Source organism: Oryctolagus cuniculus, chromosome 17, assembly GCF_051225735.1.
Source record: "Oryctolagus cuniculus isolate XC-2025 breed Fujian yellow rabbit chromosome 17, ASM5122573v1, whole genome shotgun sequence".
In the NCBI taxonomy this organism is placed as follows: Eukaryota; Metazoa; Chordata; class Mammalia; order Lagomorpha; family Leporidae; genus Oryctolagus; species Oryctolagus cuniculus.
The window spans coordinates 66,334,048-66,352,709 of NC_142883.1; the positions used below are offsets into that span (position 1 = coordinate 66,334,048).

At 50.7% G+C, this 18,662-nt stretch overlaps 1 long non-coding RNA gene and 1 other non-coding gene across 2 annotated transcripts in view; one reads left to right on the forward strand and one right to left on the reverse strand.

Moving 5' to 3' along the window:
* Positions 1 to 18,662, reverse strand: part of LOC100347036 (uncharacterized) — an 876,288-nt gene that overhangs the window by 105,890 nt on the left and 751,736 nt on the right. The window lies entirely within an intron of this gene.
* LOC149121321 (uncharacterized) overlaps positions 1 to 18,662 on the forward strand; it is a 61,594-nt gene that overhangs the window by 33,333 nt on the left and 9,599 nt on the right. The window lies entirely within an intron of this gene.

Sequence of the window (18,662 nt, forward strand, 5' to 3'; positions counted from 1 at the left end):
GGATACTGTCCCGTATAGTTCAAGTTTGTTCTCCATCTGGGGTGGCTTCAGCCCTTCCAGTGTCCTTCTGCAGTTCAGTGCTTCCTGGGAGACAGGGAAAGGTCAGAGAGGCCCCTGCCCTAGGCTGCAGGCACTAAGGCTCTTTTTCACCAGCACATCTCAGCAGAGGCAGTTGGAAACACACGTGTTCGGGTGCAAAATGCTGTCAGTTCAGACTGAGTCAGGGGCTCTGCTCTGGGTTCCTGCTCTTCCAAGCTTGCTGTGTGACCTTAGCCACCATAGATTCCTCTCTGGGGCTCATTTGCATCCATTTTTTTTTACAGGCAGAGTTAGACAGTGAGAGAGAGAGAGAGAGAGAAAGGTCTTCCTTTATTCTGTTGGTTCACCCCACAATGGCCACTGCGGCTGGGATGCTGCGGCTGGCGGACCGTGCTGATCCGAAACCAGGAGCCAGGTGCTTCTCTTGGTCTCCCATGTGGGTGCAGGGCCCAAGGACCTGGGCCATCCTCCACTGCACTCCTGGGCCACAGCAGAGAGCTGGACTGGAAGAGGAGCAACCTGGACAGAATCTGGTGCCCTGACCAGGACTAGAACCCGGGGTGCCTGCGCTGCAGGAGGAGGATTAGCCTAGTGAGCTGTGGCACCGACCAGTTGCATTCATTTTTAAAACCCAGCGTCTGGACTAGAAAGCGCCTCCCTTCCACATCTTGGCCTTGAATTGAGGGGGGGGGGGAAGCTCTTTTGGGACCAGGGTGCTGGGTGATGTGCGTGCATCTAAATCACAGTTACTTGGAATGAGAACTTGGGCATGGCCGGTGCCATGGCTCAAGGGGCTAATCCTCTACCTTGTGGCGCCGGCACACAGGGTTCTAGTCCTGGTCGGGGCGCCGTATTCTGTCCCAGTTGCCCCTCTTCCAGGATAGCTCTCTGCTATGGCCCGGGAGTGCAGTGGAGGATGGCCCAAGTGCTTGGGCCCTGCACCCCATGGGAGACCAGGAGAAGCATGTGGCTCCTGGCTTTGGATCAGCATGGTGCGCCAGGCACAGCACACCAGCTGTGGCGGCCATTGGAAGGTGAACCAATGGCAAAAGGAAGACCTTTCTCTCTGTCTCTCTCTCTCACTGTCTCACTGTCCACTCTGCCTGTCAAAAAAAAAAAAAAAAAAAAAAAAAAGAAAGAGAGAGAGAGAGAACTTGAGCAGACTCCCTGCTCCTGCCCAAGAACAGCCATTGTTCTGCTCTTTCCTGGGCTATGAACTCCTGCTGGCTGAGGTTTAGCCCACCCATCAGGGCCTCTGGAGAGACATACTGACCCAGCTAGTCTTTGAATTGGGCCTTTGGGGAGGGGTTGAGAGAGGAGGAGGCAGCCAGGGGCCAGCAGGGTAAGCAGATTCCCAGGAGACAGTTTGCATTTCAGCTGTTGGGACTTGTTTTAGGATCTGGGCCAGGGAACATAGCACAATCATCCACCCTCTTAGGAAAGGAGGGTCCCACTGCTCTTGCCCATCCCACACCCTGGCCCTACCCAGCTCACCTCTGCACTCACAGCCCCAGCTCCCAAGCTGGCCAGCCTGCTAGGTACTGCCATGCCTGCCATGCCAGCCCCACCGCAGCCAGGAGAAGCAGCCCTTGCCCTACCTTTGCCAGCCTGCTTCTTGCAGGTTGGGACTTGCTCTCCAGCCCAAGAGCCAAAGACCTTTGCTGCTCTGTTTGCACCCTTGGACCCGCAGGTAAAGGGGAGGAGGTGGTTAGAGAGGCCCTGGGGTTAGACACAGGGCATGTTTTGCATTACTTTTTCCTCTATTGGCTCTTTGGGGAAAGCCCTGCTGCCTATGGGGGTATGTAGGTTAGACCCAAGGAAGCGGCCCTCACAGCTGTGAGCTCTCAGGGGGGATAATGGAAGCTCCCAGAAAATAGTTAATGGTGGAGGGTCACCTATTGCTAGGCAGAGCTGCTGTTCCCTCCTGCAGTGTGGCTCTGAGGCTCGCCAGCCAGAAGCCTGTTAGAAGCAAGAGAAAGGACTCTTGCCTGATAGCCGAAGTGGGGTTCTTGGCCCCATTGCTCCTGGATCACTGGATCCACTTCTCCTTGCACGGATGTCCTTTCTTGCTCCTGTTTCTCCCAGCCCCTACCCCAGTCCACAACCAGTACCACCGGCCGGCCATCACCGCAACTCAGCAGGCTCCTCCAGAACTTAGTCTGGCTGCACTAATGGACTGATTGGATTTTCTATCTTTGGAGCTTGGGATTTCCAGTTGAACATGCAAATTTATGTAAATCAGTCTGGGATCTGCCACTGCATCAAAACAACCTGGAGCCACAGACTGGAAGGGATCCTGGAGACAGACTCCACCACCCTTGTGCTAAGAATGGAGGCACTGAAGGCCAGAGGGGGACGTGACTCATGCAGTGGTGAGCGTAGGAGGCAGGACTCCTGACTGCGGCCTGTAGTTTCACGTGATACCAATCTGCCTTAATTTTTCACTCATGAGGGAGATTTGGGCAAATGTTGCCTGCAGTTGCAGAAATCTGGGCTCTTGAAGGGTCAGAGTGTTACACAGGGTCCCCAGGAGCTCTGTCAGCTAACATGCTCGAGAAAACCAACTTTAAATTCCTTAGGACAAGACTCTTCATACTTGCCCCAGACACTGTTCTGCAAGGTTGGAGGACAAGGTCATTGCTTTGCTGCCTGTTTTGGCCCTTAGGGTCCCCCAGGGCTGAGCATGTGTCTGTCCCCACCATCTGTCACAGTACCAGGCGCGTGGTAGGTTTTGGGTGGATCTGCACTGCAGGTTCTCCTGCTGCTTCCTGTGTGGCCACAGTGGTGAAAGATCTTTCGCCTTCTGTGACTCTGCCTATCATGGCTATCAGCCAGCTGGGCCTCCTGCAGGAGTGACCAGAAAGGAGAAGGACCTCATGATTCTAGGATCAGTGCCAAGGATAGAAGAGGTTTGCAAAGACAGGCTGGGGTCTCCAAGAAGCAGTCTTCCAGGTCTATTTTTCTTAATTAAATTTAAAAAATTTACAAGAGAGACAGGAGTGTTCTTTCCTCAAATACCCACAATGCCCCTGGCTCAGGGCTGAAGCTGGGAGCCAGGAACTCACTCCAGATCTCCCACATGGGTAGCAGGAACCACTACCTCTCAGAATCTGCATTAGCAAGAAGCTGGAGTCTGGAATGGAATTGGGCATCGAACCCAGGTTGTCTGATATGGGGCCCAGGTGTCCTAACTACAGACTAAACGGCCACCCCTTCCCCACTTTTTTAAAGGTGTATTTATTTATTTGAAAAGCAGAGTGATGGCACAGGGAGGGTGGGTCTTCTATCCACTGGTTCATTCCTCAAATGGCCCGGGGCTGGGCCAGGCTGAAGCCAGGAGCCAGGAACTCCGTCTGAGTCTCCCACATGGGTGTCAGGGTTCCAAGCATTTGGGCCATCCCCTCCTGCCTTCCCAGGTGCATTAGCAAGGAGCTGTATCAGAATCAAAACAGCCAGGAATCAACTAGCACTCTGATACGTATGCCAGCATTGTAAGCAGCGGCTTAACTGGCTGTACCATAACGCCAGTCCTTCTGCCCCACCACCCCCTCTGATTTCTTTCTTGACCTGAGCCACCTTCCTGGCTGCAAGTACCCTCCACAGTCCCCCCACTCATGGACTGTGCCTGTGGCATGGCGCTGCTTGGAGGGCTGAGTCCTCCCTTACCCTGGGCTCCTGAGCACACAGTGAAGACTGCAGGGCTGCCCAGGCAGCCTGCTGTGCAACCCCTTGGGACCAGGGTGCGTGAGCTCAAGAACTCCTAGCCCAGGTTGCTGCAGGAAGGAGGCTTGGGACACATATGTGGAGCCTCTCCTCATCTTCTCCCCAAGCCCAGGTCTGGATGGCTCTGGAGTACATGTCCCTGTCATCAGCATCTTCCCAACACACAGCAAGTGTAGAGCTGGTCCCTTGGGGTTCCCACGGCCCAGCAGCCCTTGGCACCCATAGCCTTGGATCTGTGTGAGGGGAACTGCCCCCCCCGGCCTCAGTTTCCCAGCCATTGCTCACATCACTGGGGTGTGGCAGCCTCTCAGTCATTACCGTTTTCTCAGCTCTGGGAGTCACGTAGATGAAAGAGGCCTGGGGAGGCCAGGCTGTTATTAAGGTGAATTTTCATTGCTATTTTCACTGATTTCTGAAAACCCAGCAGCTGCTGGGAAACAGCCCGTCGGGCACAGCACCCTGAACCTTAAGGCCAGTCCTTGCTCTCTTGGAGTGCTCCAGCAGCACCAAGCTGTTAGACAAAAATGTGTAGAGATTGTAAAGGGACAGAAGCCCAGTGCTGCTGCACCTGCCGTGGCCTGCAGGGCTGGGGGCCTGGGCTTCAGCTCTCACTCTCCTGTAGCTCTGTGGCCCCCGGGGCCCTCCAGGTAGGGGGTGAAATTTTCCTAGACAGGGCTGTGAGGGCCCCCTGGAACTCCTGTAGTGTGGCCCTGAGGTTTAACAGCTGCAGCTCCCAGGGCCTGGAGCCCACCTCCTGCCCAGCTAGCTTGATGTGGGGCCTGCAATTGCCCTTTTGTGCAACTGTCTGCTGAGACACCCCTAGAACCTGTCCACAGCAGCCACAGGCACTTGCAGGAATCATTCATCCTGCCTCACCCCCACCTGCCCCAACCAACCCCCCTCTGCCTCTGCCCTTAACTTTCTCCCCATCCCCAGGGAGGTAGAAGGAACCCAGCTGTCACCCCAGCAGAAGCCACCCTGACCTACTCCTGACTCATGGAGAGGCCCACAGCACACCCTGGGGGTAGCAGGGCCTCGCTCTCAGCCCAGGGTGAGGTCTCAGGGACGAACCGAAGTGGAGGTGCTGACATCCCCTGGTCTGATCTCCACGTGCCTCTGGCCACAACCCCACAACTGCTCTCTTGTCCCAGGGCCCTGTCCCCACCTCCTCCTGTAGGAAGAGGATGGAAAGCCACAGCTGGGAGCCTTACAAATCTCCTGGTTGAGTGGTTTGATTCCTTTAAGGTTTTATTTTTTTCCCACTGGATCATTTTTTAGATTCTTTAACATAGTTTAGAAATTAAAATGGTATCAAAAGGCATGCACTGAGAAATCCCATTCCCATCAACATCCTCTCCAGCCCCATGGTAACCACTTATTGTTTTCTTATATGTCCCTCCAGTTTCTTTACACAAAGACAAATAAAACTATGGACTCTTTTTCTCCTACTATTATCCAAAGCACCACAGTCTGTCGCCTGTCTGCCGGCAGCACCCAGCTGTGCACGGATCTTTCCCACAGCCCCTGTCAAGTCCCCAGTTTCTGGCTGTCGTAGTCTTTTCAAGCTGCCGTAACAAAATGCCATAAATCAGTGGCTGATAAACAGCAGACATTGATTTCTCAGTTTTGGAGGCAGAGAAGTCCAAATATGAAGGCATGGGCAGCTTGGATGTCAGTGATGGCTCACGAAGAGATGCCAGAGCTGGTTCACTGCCCTCCCTTGATGGAAGGAGTGAGGTCTCTTGGGTACGGATTTCATTCATGGATGGACAGGGCACTGTCCCCATGATCCAGTCACTTCCCATATGAGTTCTGGGGGGACAGATGCATTCAGACTGTGACACCAGCCTTACCACCCATCCCCAGGCCCCCCAAGTGGATCCCAAGCCATGAGTAGGGTTCATCCGCCTTCATGCACTGAAATTCCTTCCAAGGCCAGGATTAAGGCCCAAACCAGAGGTCTCAAACTACAGGCAGCCCATTCATTCCATCAGCAGAGACTTTAGAATCTCCTGCATGGGGCCGGTGCGGTGGCGTGGAAGATAAAGCCACTGCCTGCAGTGCTGGCATCCCATATGGGCACTGGTTCAAGTCCCGGCTGCTCCACTTCCAATCCAGCTCTCTGCTATGGCCTGGGAAAGCAGTGGAAAATGGCCCAAGTCTTTGGACCACTCCACTCGTGTGGGAGATCCAGAGGAAGCTCCTGGCTCCTGGCTTCGGATGGCTACAGCTCTGGCCATTGTGGCCAATTGGGGAATGAACCAGCGGATGGAAGACCTCTCTCTCTCTCTCTGCCTCTCCTTCTTTCTCTGTGTAACTCTTTCAAGTAAATAAAACAAATCTTTAAAAAAAAGAGTCTCCTGTGTGCCAGTCTAAGGATATAATGGTGACCCAAAGGTCCCCATTAATCAAGTAATTATACAGTTATTATACTGCAGGCGTGACAGGAAGGGAAAGGACACGCGCACCTGGGCTGGGGGCTGGAGTCAATGGCACAGACAGCGCCACATGACCTGGAACACTGCTGTTTCTCAGCCTGATTTCTTTTGTTTGTTTTTAAGATTTATTTAATTTTAAAGTCAGAGTTAGAAAGAGGCAGGGATGTGCTGGGGGCCTTGAGTTTTATTGCATCCAAAACAAGAGGACCAGATGATAATGCCTCCACTAATGCCTCCGCCCTCATCCCCACCATACAGCCTCTTGAAGCTGGAGTTTGCTCTCCACTCCACTGAGGGGAAGTTGGGGTGGGGAGTGTTTGCTTCTCATTTCCTCTGTAGACTGCACCTCTCTTCCTGTCCCTCAGGAGAGAGAAGAAAGCTAAGGCTCTTGGCTTCACTGTTCCTTTCTCTCTCCTCCCCCACTGCCTTCCTGGGAAGTTTGCAGGCCTTGTGTGGAAAGGCAGCATCAAAGCCAGGAGCTCCTCCCCGGTGGCTCTGCTGTGCTCTGCAACCTGGTGGGAGTAAAGCTTGGAGGAATGGGTACTGGGAGCAGGCGTGAGGGACTAGGAAGATATTTGCCCAAATCTGAGTCTGCAGGTGCAGCCCGACAGGCCATAAGCCCTTTCTGGTTCTCAGATCTGAGCGCAGGTGGCTGAAGCTCCAGCTGTCAGCTCTGCTGTCGCCTCTGCTGTCCCCCTCTGCCAAGACTCTACTGTGGCACCCGGCAGCTAGCCCTGGTTACACCCAGAACATGGTGAAGTTGTGAGAGCTTTGAGTCCACCAGAGGATAGGAGAGGAATACTGGCTTGAGCCACAGAGCAGGAAGCACTCACCTTGAAATGCCCTCAGATCCTGCTGCCCTGAGTCACTGTTTTTGTGTCTACCCATGGTTTCTGCCTCCTTTCTCTGTGTCTGCCTTTCTTTCTGCCTGGAGAGGCTCCTTCTGCTTTCTCTCACAAAGATCTAAACCCTGTCTATCTTTAAGGGCTCTGTGTTTCCCTCCTGATTTTAAAAATCCTCCCAACACCTGCATTTGTGGAACTTCCCTCACAGTACAACTCTTTACTTACATGTCCTTTTTTTTCTTAAATTGACTAGCATTGTGTATATTTATAGCATACAACATGATATTTTGATATATATATATATATATATATATATATATATATACACATGTGTGTATTACACAATAGCTAAATCAGGCTAATTCATATAGTAACATCTATTCTCTCATATACTTTTTTGTGGTGAGAATGGGGAAAATTCGTTTGTTGGCAATTTTCAAGTGTCTTCCATATTCACTCTGCTCACCATGCTGTGTGGTTCATCTCTTAAACTTATCTCCAGTTGAAAGTTTGTGGCCTTTGACCAATGTCTCCCCCATCTGACTGCCAGACTGCAACTGACCATCAGTCTGTTCTCTTCTGTGGCTGAATTGGGCTTTCGTAGACATGTAAGTGAGATCATATAGCCAGTATTTGTCTTTCTGTGTCTGCCTTATTTTCTTTTTATCTATGCTGTCACAAAGGACAAGATTGCCTTCTTTTTTTAAAGCTGACTAGTATTCTTTGAGACATATATACCACACTTTCTTTCTCTATCATTTGTCAGGAGGCACTTAGGTTGGTTCATAGTGTGAGTGAAGCTGCAATGAACATCAGACTGTAGATATCTCTTTGACATACTGATTTCAATTCCTTTGGATGTATACCCAGTAATGGGATTGCTGGGTCATATGTTCTGAGGAGCCTCCATAATTTTTTCCATAATGGCTGCTTTAATTTACATTCCCAATAACCATGTGCAAGCATTCCCTTTTCTCCACATTCTTGCCAACAATTATCTTTTGTCTTTTTGATAATAGCTCTTCAAACAGGTGGGAGGTGATGTCTCATTGTGGTTTTAATTGATTTCTCTAGTGATTAGGGATGTTGAGCTTTATTTTTTTTTCTTGTAGCTGTTGGCTGTTTGTTGTGTTTTTATCTTTTTTTAAATTTATTTTTATTTATTTGAAAGGCAGAGTTACAGAGAGACTGGTAGAGAGAGAGAGAGAGAGAGAGAGAGAGAGGGAGAGAGAGAGAGAGAATCTTCCATCCACTGGTTTCACTCCCCAGATGGCTGCAATGGCCAGGGCTGTACCAGGCTAAAGCCAGGAGCCAGGAACTTCCCAGTTCTCCCATGTGGGTGCAAGGGCAAAAGTACTTGGGCCATTGTCAGCTGCTTTTCCATGTACATTAGCAGAGAGCTGGATTGGAAGTGGAGCAGCTGGGACTTGAACCAGCATCCATATGGGTTGTCTGCCTCCCAAGCAGCAGCTTTACCACAATTCCAGCCCTATTTGTTGCTTTTGAGAAATGTCCAGGTCAGGTTCTTTGCCCAATTTTTTAAACTGGGTCGTTGGATTTCTTGTTATTGAGTTGAATTCCTTATATAATGTTGGCTGTTAACTGTTTGTCAGATGTTTGGCTTGCAAATATTTTCTCCCATTCCACAGGTTGTCTCTTCACTTTGTTGATTGTTTCCTTTGTTGTGAAAAACTGTTTGGTTTGATATAATCTCATTGGTCTATTTTTGATTAGTGTCTGTGTTTTGGGGTCATGCCCACAAAAAATCATTAAGACCAGTATCGTGGAATATTTCTCTTATATTTTCTTCTAGTAGTTTTATAGTATCAAGTCTTATGCTTAAGTCTTTAACCCATTATGAGTTCATTTTTTTTTGTACAGTGTGAGATAAAGGTCTAATTCCATTCTTTTGCTTATGGGTATCCAGTTTTACCAACACTTTATTTTTATTTATTTGAAAGACAGAGAGACAGAGACATAGAGAAGTCATCCATTTGCTGGTTCACTCCCCATATGTCCACAATAGCCAGGGCTGGGCCAGGCCAAAGCCAGGAGCCAGGAACTCAGTCAGGGTCTTCCTTGTGGGTAGCAGGGACTTAGCCCTCACTTGCTGCCTCCCAGGATGATAGTTAGCAGGAAGCGGGAATAAGGAGCTGAACCAGCACTCAAATCCAGGCACTCTCTTGCATGACATAAGGGCATACCAGGTGGTGTCTTAACTTCTACACCAAATGCCCCCATCTCCAGTACTGTTTGTAGAAGAGACTATTCTTTCTCCATTTTGTATTCTCGACATTTCTGTTCAAAATCAGTTGAATGTAGATGTGTGTTCTGTACTCTTTATCATTTGGTATCTGCTTTTATGCCAGCAACATGCTGCTGATTACCATAGCTTTGTACGAGACTTCAAATCAAATAGTATGATACCTCCAACTTTGTTCTTTTTATTCAAAATTACTTTGGCCATTTGAGGTCTCTTACAGTTCTTATGAATCTTTTAATAGATTTATTTATGTATTTGAAAGGCAGAATTACAGAGAGGGAAGATGGGAGGAAGGGAGAGAGAGAGCGAGAGTGCAAGCAAGCTTCCATCTGGCCCCAAGTGGCCCAAGGATTAGGGCTGGGCCAGGCCAAAGCCAGGAGCCAGGAACTTCTTCTGGGTCTCCCACATGGGTTCAGGAGCCCAAGGACTTGGGCCACCTTCTGCTGCTTTCCCAAGTGTGTTAGCAGAGAGCTGAATTGGAAATGTGGTGGCCAGGAAACTAACCAGCACCCATATGGCATGCTGGCCTCATGGATGGTAGCTTAACGCACTATGTTACAACACCAGTCCCCCTCCATATAAATTTTAGGAATTGTTTTTTCTATTTCTGTGAAAAATGTCATGGGACTTTTGATACGGATTGTATTGAATCTGTATATTGCTTTGGATAGCATGACTGTTTTAACAATATTGAGTTTCTAATCCATAAGATGGGATATCTTTCTTTCTTTGTGTCCTTTCCAATTTCTTTCATCATTGTGTTTTAGTTTTCAATGTAGAGATTGTTCACCTCCTGGGTTAAATTTATTTCTGAGTGTGCTATTATTTTGTAGCTATTGTATATGGAATTTTCTTAATTGCTTTTTTAATAGCTCATTGTTGATGTGTAGGAAATGCTACTGATTCTTTACTCTTTCCAAATTAAAAAAAATATGAGAGAGAGTGAGAGAGAGAGAGGAGGCTATCATGCACTGGTTAACTTGGAGAGAGAGAGAGAGAAAGAGCTCTCATCCACTGGTTCATTCTCCAAAGGCCTGCAGTCATTGGGGGCACTGGGCCAGGGCCAGGGCCAGGAGCCAGAAACTCAATCCAGGTCCCCCATATGGGGGTCAGCCAACCCACTTACATGAGCCATCACTGCTGCCTTCCAGAGTCTGCATTAACAAGAAGCTGGAATCCTCAGTGGGAGCTGGTGCTGTAACTCGGGCACTCCAGGAGCAGATATGGGCATCCCAAACAATGTCTCAACACTAGCTCAGATGCCTGCACTGAAATACTACTGATTTTTTGTACCTGCCTGTTTAGTCCCTTACTAGACTAAAAGCACCAAGAAATCCAAAAAAAGAGCTGCCCCTTCTCTGAATTGCTCCCCCAACTGATACCCAGCGTTGAAGCTCATATGAGCCATTTTAGAATGGATAAATTAGTCCTCTTTGCCTAACTAGGAGATACCACAGGACAGTCAGCAAGGCTTGGGAGTGGGTGAACAGCTTCAAGAAGGCCATCTCAATGTCAAGGACAGATCTGAAGATGCCCCGTGCCTGTCCCTCAGCATGGTTTGTCACATGGGGATGAATGGGGGATCTCTAGGAGGACCCTGTGAGCCCAGTGTGTTCTCTTAGCTGTCCTGTCTTTCTGGTTTTTTTCTGGTTTGAATGAAAGCAAATCACCCATCCCTGGGTGGGGCAGGGTAAGTGGGGGCATGGGTCAGGGGTCTCTGGGCCTCAGACTCCTTGTCAGGAGTGGTGCACTGGCTGGTGCAGAACATCCAACAATACAGGCAGGGAGTTTTTCATGGAGCTCCCACCCCCACAACAGGAGGACTGAAGAGCAGCATGCCTTCCGCTTTGAAACACGGGTCCTACAGGCACTTGCAGAAGAGAGGTCTGTGTGCATTGCCTGAGCCCAGGAAACCTTTTGTGAAAGAATTGTTTTGGGGCCAGACCACAGCGAGACTTCTTGGTTACTCCCAAACAGTAGGAGATTGTGGATGATTAAAGTTGGAGGGACACAATCAGATCGATAGTTTTAGAAGCATGCTCTGATAGCACTTCTTGGAAGAGTAGTTATGGCAGGGAAAACACAAGCTAAGCACGGGACATCTTATGGTGTCAGAAAGCAAGGATGAAGGGTCAGTGCTGTGGTGCAGTGGGTTAAAGCCCCAGCCACAGCATGGACATCCCATATGGGTGCAGTTTTGAGTCCTGGCCACTCCACTTCCAGTCCATCTCCCTGCTAATGTGCCTGGCAAAGCAGCAGAAGATAACTCAAGTCCTTGGGCCCCTGCATCCACATGAAGACCCAGAAGAAGCGCCTGGCTCTTGGCTTCCGATCAGCACAGCTCTGGCCATTGTGGCCATTTGGAGAGTGAACCAGCAGATGGAAGACCTCTCTCTCTCTGTCTCTACCTCTCTCTGTAACTCTGTCTTTCAAATAAATAAAATAAATCTTTAAAAAAAGACAAGAAAGCAAGGATGCACTCAGGTGACAGTGGAGATGTGTGAGAAGTGCACAGAACCGACCTGAATGAATTCTCAGTGGCCAACGCTGGAATTCAAGCTATGAAATAAGTGATGATGTCATTGGATTATAACCCAAAGAACAGAATCCATATCCAGCGAGTCCATGCAAATATAAATGTCTAATCAAATGAACGGAGGTCGAGGCACAATTCTTCCTTACAGAAAACTTCCAGTTTACAAATGTAAAAGGAGTGGGGAAAATGGAAAATCATCATTAGCACACTGACAATTATTGCCACCAGCAAGATCCATGGATCAATCCTAAAATTAGCAGGTAGAAATTGGAGAAGCAAGATACTTGCATGGTCTCAAAGTATTGCCCCTCAACATATGTGTTACAGAAGGAAAAACAGCAAACTTGACAATGGCCAGCCCCGTGGGAGACACCTCCCGACTGAAGGATCACGGGTAATCCACTGTCTTGACATAATGGACATCCCTGGGGGGGGCACTGCTTCACCTCCATGCTAGCCCCCTTCCCCAGAATCCATAACCTCAGACTCAAACTGGACGACATTCTCCAAAATGCCAGCCAGCTCCCTCCGGCAGCGTCAGCTGATAGAAGTAGAGGAGAGAGTTGGGGAACAGTCATGAATTCATGGTAGGAGACCTGGGGACTGTACAATGTGGCATCCTGGATTGGATCTTGGAACAGAACCTCAGTGGAAAAACTGCTAAGAGCCAAGTAAAGTCTGTGGCTTCATTTTCTAAAAATGGTTCTGCTAAAGAAAGATGTGTAGAACAGGGAGAAGAACATGCTACTGTGCTTCATTCAAGCATGTGTGTGTGCATGTGTGTGTGTGTGTGTGTGTGTGTACACGGAAGGGTGATGTTTGTGTAGACACCTCCAAGGGAGATAGATGATCCATCATCTGCTCAACATGCTGGGTCATCTGAACCGCTACAAACAGCCCCACAGTGAAATGCCACTTTGCAATTACTGGGGTGCCTGGAATCAGAAAAGCAGGCAATAGGGGTTGGTGTTGCGGCACAGTGAGTTAAGCCGCCGGTTGCAACACCAGCGCTTCATATCAGAGCACTGGTTTGAGTCCTGGCTGCTCCACTTCTAATCCAGCTCCCTGCTAGTGTTCCTGGGAAAGCAGCAGAAGCTGGGCCCGAGTGCTTGGGCCCCTGCATTGGCATGGGAGACCCACATGGAGTACTTCACTCCTACAGTTGACTGGTGATATTGTGCATGTAGGAGTATTTCCATTGATACTAAAACCCCTGAACTATAGATTTTAGATGGGTGGATTGTCTGCGATGTTGCAAGGCTTTCTGAAAAATTCAGGATGCAGTGGCCACCTAACACCTGAGAAGGCTGTGAAGATGGAAAGCTATTGGTTGGGTTTACCATTGTGGTAGTTACTGCGCTTTTTTCATTGGAGAAGTTTGGCTTGGAGTGGGGGTGGGGGTAGAGGTGGTGTGTTGCTGTTTGGCCTAAGCTTAAAGATGCTTGGGGCTCCCAGGAGAGGGCTGCCTCTGGCTGCCCACTCCCGCTTGCTGTGCCTTGCTGACCCCAAGAGGCAGCCCAAGTAACTGGGTTCCTGCCACCCATGTGGGAGTCTGGATTGAGTTCGTGGCTCCCAGCTTCAGCCCAACCAAGCACCAATTAATTGTTGGGGGGCATTTGGGAAATGAGCCTGTGGAAGGAAGGTCTCTGCCTGTCTCCTAGCTCTGCCTCTCAAATAAATTTATCAATTTAAAAATAGTTTTAAAAAATCCAGAGAAGTTTGTCTTTGGAGGGCAGAAGAAGACAGTATCTGGAGAAATGTCACAGGATGATTTTTTAAAAAGATTTATTTATTTGAAAGTCAGAGTTACGGGGCCGGTGCCGTGGCTCACTAGGTTAATCCTCCACCTGGGGCACTGGAATCCCATATGGGCACCAGGTTCTAGTACCAGTTGCTCCTCTTCCAGTCCTGCTCTCTGCTGTTGCCCAGGAAGGCAGTGGAGGATGGCCCAAGTGTCTGGGCCCCTGCACCTGCATGGGAGACCAGGAGGAGGCATGTGGCTCCAGCCGTAGCAGCCATCTGGGGGGTGAACCAATGGAAGGAAGACTTTTCTCTCTGTCTTTCTCACTGTCTAACTCTATCTGTCAAATAAATAAATTTAAAAAAAGAGTTACACACAGAGAGAAGGAGAGGCAGAGAGACAGAGAGGTCTTCCATCCAACTGGCAGCAATGGCTGGAGCTGTGCTGATTCGAAGCCAGGAGCCAGGAGCTTCCTCTGGGTCTCCCAGGTAGGTACAGGGGCCCAAGGACTTGGGCCATCCTCTATTTCTTTCTCAGGCTACAGCAGAGAGCTGGATCTGAAGTGGAACTGCTGGGGCTCGGACCAGTACCCATATAGGGTGCTGGCACTGCAGGTGGCAGCTTTACTCGATATGCCAGTGCTGGACCTGGGATGATTGTTTTCAAGGTGAGAGATGCCTGAGAAGTTACGGCCAATGGCAGAGACCCCTTCACGGAGTGGAACCCTTTGGAGAAGGGAGGTCTGGGGCAGGGGATCTGACCTTGGCTGGGGCAAGGGCAGCCCCCTGCAGTCGTTGGAGATGAGTCAGAGAGAGGGCCCATGGTTGGGTGGGGATGGTGGCAGGAGGCTTCTGGGGTTCCCCTCAACTGACAATATGCCTCTGGGGGAAGAGAAAGGGCTCTGAGAAGTTTGAGGACAGTGGAGAAGGGTGCAAGAGAGCTGCTGTCACAGAGAGCCATGGGAGCCAGGTGGGACCGGGGTGGGCATGGGAAGCTTTCTTCTGGCACAGAAGAGAGCGAGAAGCAGTGTTCAGTCCAGTACAGAGAAGACAGCTGTATGTGGCTTTCCAGAGCTAAACTCGGCACTCAGTTCCTCCCTTAGCCACATTCCAGGTGCTCAGTAACCACAGGTAGCTCCTGGCTGCCATATCGGCCACAGACCACACACTTCATCATCACAGAAAGTTCCATGGACAGCCCTGTTCTAGAAAAGCAATTTTCTAACTTTGTTTACCTCTCCTGGACTTAGGGAGCTATGCTGGAACTGAAGAGTTTTAAAATCTAGTAAATTCATTTAAAAGTAACAATCAAAAGGCTCGTTACACTTCAACACATTTTATGAAAAGCGTATATATTTTCCCGGATAGGTGTTTGGCATAGCAGTGAAGATGCTATTTGGAATGCCTGTGTCTCAAATCAGAGTGCTTGGGTTTGAGCCCTGGCTCCACTCCCAATTCTAGCTTCCTGCTAATGTGCACCTGGGAAGGCAGCAGATTCCAGTCTTGGGTCTCTGCCAGCCATGTGGGAGACCTGGCTAGAGGTCCTGGCTCCTGACTTCAGCTTGGCCCAGCCCTGACTGTTGCAGGCATTTGGAGAGTGAACCAGTAGGTAGGAGATCTTTGTCTTTCTGTGTTTTTGTTTTTCTTCTTTCAAATAAATACCTATAATATAGATTGTATATAAATATATACACATATTTTCCAAAAACAAATTGAAAAAGTGAGAAGACCATCACTACTCTTCATTTTATTGTTGTTGTTTTTAGGATTTATTTTAGTTATTTGAATGAGTTATAGGCCGAGAGAGGTCTTCCATCTGCTGGTTCACTCCCCAGATGGCTGAAACAGCTAGAGCTGAGCCAATCTGATCTGGAGCCAGGAGCCAGGAGCTTCCTCCAAGTCTCCTGCATGGGTGCAGGGACCCAAGGATTTGGGCCATCTTCTACTGCTTTCCCTGGTACATTAGCAGGGAACTGGATTCACAGTGGAGAGCTGGTGCCCACATGGGATGCTGGCACTGCAGGCTGGGGCTTTAGTCCACTGCTCCACAGCGCCAGCCCCACTGCTCTTTGTTTTTGAAAATCTCTCCTATCTGACTTAGCAGAAGGTGGCTGGATTCTGACATTTACTTCTGAGTTCAGTTAATTGTGTTTTCACAAAACATGGCCTTTGTGCATTGGTGAGAGAATGCGAGTACCAAGGCTGATCATTTGGGTCACACTTCTGGAACCATGGTTCCGTCTAGACCAACCTTACCCTTGGTCAGAGCCTGAAGGGACTGAGCAATGGGCTGGAAGTCACAGCAGTCATGACAGATGGCAGAGTTTGGACTTAGATGCTGGGGCCTCAGTCCCCTAGGCCGGGCTAAGATGGGCTGGCTGGGCAGCTGGGCTGCAGAGCCCCTAGTGTAGGGCCCTATAAATAAACCCATTGTATCAGAGCCCTTCCCCTCTCCCCACCCCAGCAGCTGCTATGTTTGTAGTTGGATCATGCTGCAGACAGGGAACTAGAGGGCTCAGGGAGAGGACACGAGGGACATGGAACCTGGAAGGCTTTGGGGACAGCCACAGCCTGGAAGGGCAGAGACAGGTCTTTGCGGGTTTGGAAAAACCCACATCACAGTAACCCAGGTTCCTGGAGTGCCCACAAAGAGGAAGTTGCAGGAGTGTGCAGCATACCCCTTCCCCAAGATCAGCCTCTCTCAGATGATGTCTCCCAGGGCCTGTTGGAAGGAAGGAGATTGTCCTTGCCCTCCCTCCATGTGGGGGAGGAGACAGCTGGAATGCTTAGGGCTGCTGGGATGCCCTGGGCCAGGGATTGAGTGGCTGGGCTACTCCCAGGCTGGAGCAGCCCTGGGAGCCTTTGCACCCCTGCCCACAAGCCCAGGGCTGCTCCTGGCTACAAAGCTGGATGTGGGTGCAGGAGTCACTGTTTACAAGTGCACTCCTGGGCGTGACAGCCCTGGGACAGGGACAGGAGCAGATTCCAGAATGCAGCTGGGGAGGCAAGTGGAGAGGCTGGGGCAGCTTTAACAAGTCTCTGCCTTCCACAGCTGCCTGCCCCTCCCCCAACCCTGCCCCTAGGGAACTTTAGGGGGAACAGCTGGTGAGTGAGGGCTCCTAAGGGACCAGAGGATCCACGAGGGGGCAGTGGTGGGGCACAGGCTTGCTGACTGTTGTGTCTCTGGGCCCTGCTCCAGGCATGGACTCTTGTTTCAGGGAGGGGTCCTGCCTGTGCCCTGGCTAGGGGGCTGGGAGCTGCAGAACCCCCCTCCTTCCTTGCTGGCTGCCTGAGACCCTGGAAGCTTCAGTCCTCTTCTGGCTAGAAAGGGGGAGAGGCAGCGGGGCCTGACCAGGCTGAACCCAGGGCTGCCCAAAGGTCCCCTCAGCACTTGAGGTCACCTCCCTGTGAATCAGGCCTTGGTGGGGGAGGGGCCCCACGGTGCTGTGGCCCAGAGAAGCCTCTAGGGCAAGGGGAGCCCTGCAGCCTGGTTGGGGTCTATGTTTCCGACCCAAAGTGTCAGGTACGCAGTGGGGACCCCTGCAGCCTGGGGTCTATGGAGCTTGGAGACTGTGAGCAGGAGGAGTTGGGGGTCCCCAGGGAGGAAGAGGGTGCTCAGCCTGGGAGGGGCAGCCACACCCGACAGGACAGCCATGGGGCACCTGGCCTGGGACCGCTGGCTCACAGCCTGGGAAGGGCCAGATCCCCACCGGGGTCAGGTCTGGAGCTCCAGGTGGTGGTGTCCTAGCTATGGGTGCTCCCTAGATGAGGACCCAGGAAGCTGTCTTTGAGCCACCAGGAGCCCACCCTCTGGCCCCGCCTCTCTCCTGTGAGCCCTCTGCGGCCCAGGCTGCCTGCGTGCCCTCTGCTGGGGCAGTGCTGCACACACAGGCAGGGCCAGGGCCTGATTCACAGCCTTCCCTCTGCAGGCTCCAACCTGACACAGACACTCACGAAGGAATCAGAGGGCCTCCCCCAATTGCGGGGTTCCACGTGTTGGGGCGCCAGCGTGGGATTCCACCCTCAACACAGAACTGCTCCATGCAACATCTATGGTCCCTGCCAGGCCTCAGGGTCCAGGCCTCCCTCCCAACCTGGATGCCTTCCTATTTCTTAAAATTATTTTTTAAACCATGCTCACACTTTTTTTTTTCTTTCCGGTTTTGTGTGAAGAACACAAAACCTCGGGCTCCCCCTACCTTTATGTGTGTGTGTGTGTGTGTGTATGTGTGTGTGTGTGTGTGTAATGTTTGTCTAAATTTCTGTTTGTTTATTTGAGTGCCAGTCAGAGAGGGAGGGTTCACTCTCTGATGCCCAAAACAGCCATGGTTGGACTGAACCAGGAGCTGGGAGAAGGGACTCAGTTCAGGTCTGCCACGTGAATAACAGGAACCCAGTGGCCTGAGCCATCACTGCTGCCTCCCAGGGTGCAGATGAATAGGAAGCTGGAACCAGGAGCCAGGGCTGGGATGCAAACCCAGACACTAGGATGTGGGATGGAGGCGCCTTAACCCCTCCCACTGCTGCTGCTTCCCCCACCCACTCCCACACACTCCCCATCTTTGTCTTGGTCCTTCTCTGGGCCATGAACATTGTGATGCTCATCCCAGACCCTGCCCTCACCTTGCCAGTTTTCTTCCTCCCTCTACTCCACAGCACCCCCCCACCTCTCCCCAGCCACCTCCTTCCTATCCTGGAAGTTTCCATTAGGGAAATAAATGTTGAGGGATTGAGGGGAAAGTTAGTGATCAACAGGGGCAGCCTCTGTGTGGGCAGGGGTGAGGGTGATGGCGGTGCAGAGGCCAGATTTTAGGGTGCCAATGGTGGTGGGGAGCTGGCTGTGTGGGGGAATAACCTAAAGCCACTTTTGGTTTAACACCTATTTGTGTGTTGGAAGGAGGATTTTTTTTAAAGATTTATTTATCTGAAAGAGTTACAGAGAGAGGGAGAGCCAGAGAAAGAGGTCTTCCATTCTGTTGCTTCACTCCCCAAATGGCCAGAGCTGAGCCAATCTGAAGCCAGGAGCCAGGAGCTTGTTCCATGTCAGATGCAGGGGACTAAGGACTTGGGGCATCTTC